This window comes from Triticum dicoccoides, chromosome 4B (assembly GCF_002162155.2).
Source record: "Triticum dicoccoides isolate Atlit2015 ecotype Zavitan chromosome 4B, WEW_v2.0, whole genome shotgun sequence".
In the NCBI taxonomy this organism is placed as follows: Eukaryota; Viridiplantae; Streptophyta; class Magnoliopsida; order Poales; family Poaceae; genus Triticum; species Triticum dicoccoides.
The window spans coordinates 439,716,197-439,724,066 of NC_041387.1; positions in this window are offsets into that span (position 1 = coordinate 439,716,197).

Here is a 7,870-nt window from a genome sequence, read left to right on the forward strand (position 1 = left end):
GGGGCGGCAGCAGGAGGGGTCGGATGAGCAGGCGCAGCGGCGGCGGCCGGGTGAGTGCGGGGCCAGGCGAGCGGGGCGGCGGCAGGAGGGGCCGGGCGAGCCCACAGGCAGTGGCACGGGCGCGGCCGAGGTGGCGAGGCGAAGCGGGTTGCGGCGGCGGCAGGCGAGCGAGCGCGCACGCGCAGGCGGGTAGCCGCGGGTGAGCGTGAGCTGGTGCGGCTACAGGGCGACCACGGAGGCAAGCACTGGCGCATGACGTAGGCGGACGTTTTGGGATAGTTGGCCGCGTTGGGCGCGTCCAATAACAGCCGGACATAGATGTCCGTTTTGCCATCCATCGCCACCCCAAACCGACGAAATCCAGATAAAACGGACGTTCGTTTGGAGTTGGCCTAACCTCAGTGTACGGCGTGCAGATGCCATCCGCGTGAAACACGTTGCGTGGAAGGTTGAGATGAGCTCATGCACGCCATGATCGCGTCTAGGTGAGGCCCATCCAGCTAGTGCTCGAGTCCACATTTCTGCTGATGCCTACCCTGCCGTGAATAATTGCACTCGCCCGCCTCCCCTTCCAGGCAAAACCGACTTTGAGATGTCTTTCACTTCAAGTTTCGATCCCAGAGCTCAACATATAAATAGAGGTGCAGGCTAGCATTCAAAGAAGATCAAGATTCACCAAGCCGTGTGCCGGCAACCCCGTCCCCTCTAGTTTATCCTCCGTTATAGTTTTTGTTGTGCTTGGCGAAGCCCTGCGGAGATTGTTCTTCACCACCACCGTCACCATGCCGTCATGTTAGCGGAACTCATCTACTACTTCGCCTCTCTTGCTGGATTGAGAAGGCGTGGACGTCATCGGGGCTGAACGTGTGCTGAACGCGGAGGTGCCGTACATTTGGTACTTGATCGGGACGGATCGTGAAGGTGTACGACTACATCAACCGCGCTGATAAACGCTTCGCTTAGCGATCTTCAAGGGTATGAAGATGCTCTCCCCTCTCGTAGCTATGCATCTCTATGGATAGATCTTGCGTGTGCGTAGAATTCTTTTTGTTTTCCATGCTACATTTCCCAACACTTATTACTGAAATTTAAACAAAACATCACAGTAAACTAAACACTAAACATGGTCATCTTAGCAAAAACCTAAACTACAAACATGCTCATCACAGTACATAGTGCATTGAACATGGACATCACACTATATATACTATGGTACATGGGAGCTACCACCTCTGTCAAACATAAAACAGCATGATGACTGGTTCCTGCAGCTACTGCGAGATGTTTCAGGACATGTGCGTGTTCGTGTCCTGATGCTACTATGGAGAGTTTGGGATGTGAGAAATGAAATAGTGCATGCAAAACCAGCACCTCCCGTTGATGTCTCAGTCCGATTCTTGTCGAGCTACTTGGACTCACTAACTACTCTGAAGCTAGACCCCAACGCAGATTTTGTTAAAGGGAAGATGATTGCAACCCCTACCTTCCCGTTGATTCAACAACCACGTGATATCACTGAGCCTGGTGGCATCTCTTGGCTGCCTCCAAGCCAAGGTCGAGTGAAACTAAACACAGACGGCTCTTGTCCATGATGGAGTTGCGGGGACGGGCGTGGTTCTCAGAGACCACCTCGGCAAGATAATTTTCTGCGCCTGTAGACACCTTGCAAATTGTGATGATTCCTTGGAATCTGAAGTGCTTGCTATTTGGGAAGGGATTCTCTTGGCTTTGCAGTGGAGTAACATTTCCATAGATATTGAGTCAGACTGTCTTTTTTTGAAAATGGAGGCGTACCCTGGGCCTCTGCATCATGACGATGCATGCGGCCATCTTATTAACAAACCAAAATCGTCGAACAAGTCTTACAGCTCACAAAACGGAGCAGCCAAGAAAATCCAAAAAAGGAAAATTACATGCGAACAAAGTCAACCGGCACAATGAAGATAAATAGGATAAGCTCTCTAGACTCCTATCCTGTTATGCGAGCGTCATCCGAACCGGTTGAAGATAACCTGAGCTACCATCTCCCATTGGTTGCACCAGTAACCAAAGGCTCCCTGGAGTCCATAGGAGTGAGTAAGGACCACGTACGGATCCAAGCTGTAGCCCTGAAGATAACCTGCAAAAAACTTAAAGTGTGTTGTCTATTAAAAATCATATCATTCCTACAGTTCCATATAGCCCATAATAGCGCACATATTCCAATCCGAATACGAGCCGCAGTAATCTGCTCCACCCCAGCTAACCATGTCCCAAACAAAGACGCAATATTGACTGGTGGATTAATATTAAAAGCTATATGAATCGTTCTCCAAAGTAATTTGGCAAGTGGGCATTCAATAAATAAGTGTTGTATTGTTTCGTCATGATCACAAAAACAGCACCGCGAAGAACCTACCCATCGCCTCTTAATTAGGTTGTCCTTGGTGAGTATCACTTGCTCGTGAACAAACCACATGAAAATTTTAATACGCAAAGGAATCTTAACTTTCCAAATGTGTAACGACCGAGATAGGGGGTTGAAGTTAACGAGATCCATATAAAAAGATTTCACCGTAAATCTCCCATTCGAAGTTAATTTCCATTGAATTGAATCCGGTTGATCGGAGAGTTGAACTTCTATCAATCTTCGAACCAGGTGCATCCAGGCGGTCCATCTCTCACCAACTAACACTCGTCTGAATTGGATGTTCAAGGGAATTGTTTGAAGGACGGTACCCACGTAATCCTCCTTACGTTGTACAATATTATAGAGTGTAGGATATTGGATGGCTAAGGGCGTCTCTCCTAGCCATGTGTCTTCCAAAAATCTTGTTGACATGCCATTGCCAACTAAGAATTTTACTCTACGAAAGAATAGGTCCTTCGTGCGCATAAGCCCCTTCCAGAACGACGAATCAGTCGGTCTCATGGTAACCTGGGCTAGCGTTTTCGAATGCAGATACTTATTACGCAAGATTTGAGACCACATACCCTCCGGCTCAGTCTCCAGTTTGTAGAGCCATTTGCTCATAAGACATTTGTTCTTGATTTCTAAGTTTTCAATGCCGAGACCCCCTTGGTCTTTAGGTCGGCAAATGATATCCCATCGCGCGAGACGGTATTTCCGCTTGGCCTCATCGGACTGCCAAAAGAAACGAGATCGAAAGAAATCAAGACGCTTGCGAACTCCTTTCGGAACTTTGAAGAACGACAGAAGGAACATCGGCATACTAGTCAGTACTGAGTTAATTAGGACTAGCCGACCTCCATATGACATAAGCTTACCCTTTCAGCAGCTTAGTTTTTTTTCAATTTGTTCTTCAATACATTTCCAATCTTTATTGGAGAGTTTACGGTGATGGATCGGTATACCCAAGTAATTGAATGGTAAGGCACCTGACTCGCACCCAAACAGTTGTCTGTATTTGTGTTCCTCGTCTTTGGCCTTCCCAAAGTAGAACACCTCGCTCTTATGAAAATTTATTTTTAGGCCAGACAATTGTTCGAAGAGACATAAGATAAGTTTCATATTACGATCCTTAGCCATATCATGTTCCATGAAGAGGATAGTGTCATCAACATATTGTAGAATGTAAACCCCTCCATCGACAAGATGAGGAACGAGACCCTCTACGTGGCCATGCTGCTTGGCCCTGCCAATAATGACGGCCAGCATATCTGCCACAATATTGAACAGAAGAGGAGACATGGAATCACCTTGTCGTAACCCCTTATGTGTCTGGAAATAGTGACCGATGTCATCGTTCACCTTGATTCCGACACTACCTTTCTGGACTTGGGTATCTACTTGCTTCCTCCAAGTTTTAGTAAAACCCTTCATGCGCATTGCCTGTTGAAGAAAAGGCCATTTTACTTTATCATACGCCTTCTCAAAGTCCACTTTTAAAATAACACCATCTAGTTTCTTCGAGTGGATCTCATGAAGTGTTTCATGTAGAACGACCACCCCTTCCGGTATGTGTCGTCCCGGCATGAACGTTTTCTAGCTCGGTTGGATTACTGAATGAACAATTTGTGTCAATCTATTAGTTCCTACCTTTGTGAATATTTTGAAACTCAGATTCAGTAGGCAAATGGGGCGGAATTGTTAGATTCAAACAGCCTCATCTCTCTTAGGTAACAACGTGATCGTCCCAAAGTTAAGATGAAACAACTCCAAATGACCGTCAAATAAATCATGAAACAAAGGCATAAGATCATCTTTAATAATATGCCAACATTTCTTATAGAATTCAGCAGGAAATCCATCTGGCCCCGATGCTTTATTTGGTTTCTTTTGGGAAATTGCCTGATAAACCTCTTTTTCAGTAAACGGTGCAGAGAGAACATCATTCTCTGTTGCTTGTAGTTGAGGAATATCATCAATCACAGATTCGTCCAGGGACACCTTCGATGAATTAGGGGACCAAACAGTTTTTTATAATAGTTAGAGATGTAAGCCTTCAGATTTTCGTGTCCCACTATTGTCCCCTCGTCCTGATCAAGCTGTATAAATTTTTTCTTCCTATGCTTGCCATTTGCAACCATATGAAAAAATTGTGTATTGTCATCCCCTTGGATGACCTTCATTGTTTTCGCACACAATGCCCACTTCAGCTCCTCTTCTCTCAAGAGGGCCCGTAGACCTTGCTCAGCCTGGGACTTCGTTTGTTGCTCAAGCACAGAGAGCAGAGTGACCTCTGCCTTTAAGTCTAAAACCTCAATCAATTGAGTCAGACGCTCTTTTTCTTGTTTATAAATCCCACTCTCATTTCTGGCCCAACCGCGCAGAAATTGTCGGAGATGTCTAATTTTGTTTTGCCCTCGCTCAACATGAGTCCTTCCACTAACCGACTTAGCCCATTCTCATGCAATCATCTCCAAAAAGCCTTCTCGCTCAAACCAACTGAGCTTGAAGGAAAAGATATTTTTATTTGCCACATGTGTCGCTTCCCCCGAGTCAAGAAGAAGTGGTGTGTGATCCGAGATCGCTCTCTGTATCGCATGGACCGACACCAACCGATACTTTTGTTCCCATTCCACACTGGCAAGAACCCTATCCAACTTTTCATAAGTCGGAATGGGTAACGAATTGGCCCATGTAAACTGTCTACCGATGAGCTCAATTTCTCTCAAATTTAGACTCTCGATAATCATGTTAAACATCATGGACCATCGTCCGTCAAAATTGTCATTGTTCTTTTCATCTCTTCTCCTAATTATATTAAAATCCCCCCAACTAGTATAGGCAGGTTTTCATCTCCACAAATCCGCACCAAATCGGCCAAAAATCAGGCTTGAGTTCAGGTTGTGCTGCCCCATAGACTGCTACTAGGGACCATCGAAACCCGTCTAGTTTTGATCGCACCCTGAATTTGACCAAAAAATCTCCATGAACTGCATTAAGCACCTCTAAAGTCTCACACCGTACACCTAGTAAAATCCCACTGGATCGACCTCTAGGAGGTAAGATGTGCCAATCAAAATCAATACCGCTGGAGAGAGTTTGAAGATATTGTGATGTGAAATTATCTCGTCCGGTCTCCAAAAGTGCGATAAAGTCTAATTGTTGTTCTATCATTGTTTCTGCTAAGAATCGTTGTCTAGCCAAGTTTGCTAGACCTCTGCTATTCCAAAAAATTCCTTTCATAAGTCATCATGATTTTTTTTATGTTTAACTCTGGCACTTCTGCGTACCGCTGACGTAGGGTAAATTTTTCTCTTCCAGGGTCATTTGGGCTTCTCCTCAACTCCCTGCGGGATAGAAGGATCGGTGACTGATGACCCACAAGTATAGGGGATCTATCCTAGTACTTTCGATAAGTAAGAGTGTCGAACCCAACGAGGAGCAGAAGGAAATGATAAGCGGTTTTCAGTAAGGTATTCTCTGCAAGTACTGAAATAAGTGGTAACAAATAGTTTTGTGATAAGATAAATTGTAACAAGCAACAAGTAACAAAAGTAAATAAAGTGCAGCAAGGTGGCCCAATCCTTTTTGTAGCAAAGGACAAGCCTGGACAAACTCTTATAATAGGAAAAGCGCTCCCGAGGACACATGGGAATATCGTCAAGCTAGTTTTCATCACACTCATATGATTCGCGTTCGGTACTTTGATAATTTGATATGTGGGTGGATCGGTGCTTGGGTGTTGTTCTTACTTGAACAAGAATCCCACTTATGATTAACCTCTATTGCAAGCATCCGCAACTACAACAAAAGTATTAAGGTAAACCTAACCATAGCATGAAACATATGGATCCAAATCAGCCCCTTACGAAGCAACGCATAAACTAGGGTTTAAGCTTCTGTCACTCTAGCAACCCATCATCTACTCATTACTTCCCAATGCCTTCCTCTAGGCCCAAATAATGGTGAAGTGTTATGTAGTCGACGTTCACATAACACCACTAGAGGCTAGACAACTACATCTTATCAAAATATCGAACGAATACCAAATTCACATGACTACTAATAGCAGGAATTCTCCCTTGTCCTCAGGAACGAACGTAACTACTCACAAAGCATATTCATGTTCATAATCAGAGGGGTAATAATGTGCATAAAGGATCTGAACATATGATCTTCCACCAAATAAACCAACTAGCATCAACTACAAGGAGTAATCAACACTACTAGCAACCTACTAGCACCAATCCCAGACTTGGAGACAAGAATTGGATACAAGAGATGAACTAGGGTTTGGAGATGAGATGGTGCTGGTGAAGATGTTGATGGAGATTGCCCTCTCCCGATGAGAGGAGCGTTGGTGATGATGGTGGTGATGATTTCCCCCTCCCGGAGGGAAGTGTCCCCGGCAGAACAGCTCTGCCGGAGCCCTAGATTGGTTCCGCCAAGGTTCCGCCTCGTGGCGGCGGAGATTCGTCCTGAAAGGTTGCCTTCTATTTTTTTCTCATCGAAAGACTTCATATAGGAGAAGACGGGCGTCAGAGAGCCACCAGGGGGCCCATGAGGTAGGGGCGCGCCCAGGGGGCGCGCGCCCCCCATCCTCGTGAGCAGGGTGTGGCCCCCCTGGCCTTCATCTTTGGTGACGATTTTTCTTTATTTATTTTAAGATATTGGAGTTTCAGGACTTTTGGAGTTGCGTAGAATAGGCCTCCAATATTTGCTCCTTTCCCAGCCCAGAATTCCAGTTGCCGGCATTCTCCCTCTTCATGTAAACCTTGTAAAATAAGAGAGAATAGCCATAAATATTGTGACATAACATGAAATAACAACCCATAATGCAATAAATATCGATATAAAAGCATGATGCAAAATGGACGTATCAACTCCCCCAAGCTTAGACCTCGCTTGTCCTCAAGCGAAAAGCCGATAACAATAAATATGTCCTCATGTTTAGAGGTAGAGGCGTCAATAAAAATAAAATACGGGCATGAAGGCATCATGATTGTTTCCATAACAGCAACATATAAAGATTTTGTCATATGATTACTTATGTTCAAGTGATGATCTTTTCACAAAGCCAAAAGCATGAATCAGAAACCTTATTGTGCACCAACAAATTATAACCTCAGTCATTAAAGCAATTGCAATTTATCATAACATCGGAAAGGGTCTATGTCAGAGCTTAAAAGCAAGTCCACAGACTCAACTATCACTTAGTCCTTCATAATTGCTAACACTCACGCAATACTTGTGGTTACGGAGTTTTAATCGGACACAGAGAAAGATAGGGGCTTATAATTTTGCCCCACAACTTTTTACCTCAAGGGTAATGTCAACAATAATAATTCATGCTCCCCCACATCCAATTAGATATATATATATCATGTTCTTTCCAACATGCTGAGCTTGCCAAAGGATAAAATGAAAAAGGAAAGGTGAAGATCACCATGACTCTTGCATAAGGTAGAGGATAATAATAAA